Source organism: Varroa destructor, unplaced genomic scaffold, assembly GCF_002443255.2.
Source record: "Varroa destructor unplaced genomic scaffold, Vdes_3.0 BEIS01000004.1, whole genome shotgun sequence".
In the NCBI taxonomy this organism is placed as follows: domain Eukaryota; kingdom Metazoa; phylum Arthropoda; class Arachnida; order Mesostigmata; family Varroidae; genus Varroa; species Varroa destructor.
The window spans coordinates 16,540,062-16,541,642 of NW_019211457.1; the positions used below are offsets into that span (position 1 = coordinate 16,540,062).

Consider the following 1,581-nt stretch of genomic DNA (forward strand, 5'->3'; position numbering starts at 1 on the left):
TATATGTATATATATTGTAGAGGTCTTACATGAAGGCTTCATGATACTTCTATGGAGGGGCGGATCAATCTGATTTTCGCCTTTTCTCTATGATGCATAGTGACCCAAAGCGTGAACTATGATTTGAGCAATTAAACTATGTCGAAAGTCATCATCTCTTGATTTCCCGCATAAATGAGCTCTGCCGCTAGGTCCGTCTCGTGAAAACATGTTGTATTTCTTTCAGGTCATCATCTTCATCAATCTGTGAAGATCTTGAACTGAACTGAACGCGATGTATATTTGCCACCACTGACTTTTGACCATCTTCGAATATCGGTTGAACATGTCGCAGTATTTCAGTTTGTCTACTGACTCTTCATCGTGACAATATTGACGTACTGCCTAAATGCAAGGTATCAGCAGTCTTCGAATACGTGCGCAATATGCGGGTCCGTATCATAGATCGCCGATGGCGATCGCCTGGCGGACGATTCGAGCAACACGAATTCTAATGATCTTCTAGTGGCTAGATTGGTCAGATCATACTTTTTACATTATAGATACTACATACATAGGCATACAACCAAAAACTGGTCTAATCGTGGATGCAGGAGTGTTACCGAACGGTAGCTGGCAAAATGCGCATGCGACGAAGAAGAAATATGCACGATTTAATCTTAGTTGAGAGAAGACCCTTATAGACGATTAAAGGATGAAGTAGAAGTAACACTTGTTTCAAGGAGAACGTAGATCGACCAGATCGATTGTCACTTTGTGATCTTATGCTGTACACGCTGTCTAATATGCTACTTGTAAATAATACATTGAATTAAAGATAATCTTTGAAACGACTTTGCCTCTTTAAAAGCTTAGCAAACTGAATAAAAAGCGGCCTTAATTTTCAATATATTCGTCATAAATAATTGTCCTTCAAGAAGCAAACGCATAGATATATTTACTGTAAGTACACACAAATTAAAATCCTACGGCAAATTGGGCGTGCAAGTTAAAGTTATACCCTAAGATCAGGTTGAATGCAGGCCAGATAAATCAACGTTAACGTAAGTAATTTTGAAGACATATAAAGCTTGAAGTTCGAAAATAAGTAGAGACTTATACATAAAAGACTGTTTTCATTTAAAAAACGTATAAAAACATTATTCATCTTTCTATTAGAGTTCGTAAGCCTATAATTGCTCCGAAAATTTCGCGTTCATCAGAGCTGCAACGATACAAGCGATTTAAAGATTTACCTCGTACAACCTTGCCATGAAGACAGGACAGCAACTATAGTGAAGACTTTTATGTCGTCCCTTGATAAGTCGCTGGGTCGATATTGCAATGGGAAAGCATCATTTGTGATCACCGAATGTTTAGAAGAGCCACAAAGGTCACAGTCCGACCAAGCAGAAATGATTCTAGCAGCTAATGTGCCTTCCAAAGTAACATAGCCATAATATTACCAGCCGCCTAGCACCCTGGCTGATTGTTTCATAACGCGTATTGTTTTTGACAAATACTGTTGAAGGTGGCGGGGAATTAATAGCCAAATAACTTAACCTAACGCAACAATTGTGAATTGAATTAGATAACTACCTT

General features: G+C 38.5%; 1 long non-coding RNA gene across 1 annotated transcript in view; it reads left to right on the forward strand.

Annotated features, from left to right (window-relative positions):
• Nucleotides 1–887, forward strand: part of LOC111249654 (uncharacterized) — a 2,692-nt gene extending 1,805 nt beyond the window's left edge. Inside the window, exon 2 of the long non-coding RNA XR_015327148.1 lies at nt 227–887. This is a non-coding gene — a long non-coding RNA (uncharacterized LOC111249654). The remainder of the gene's footprint in view (nt 1–226) is intronic.
• Nucleotides 888–1,581: the final 694 nt, after the last annotated feature.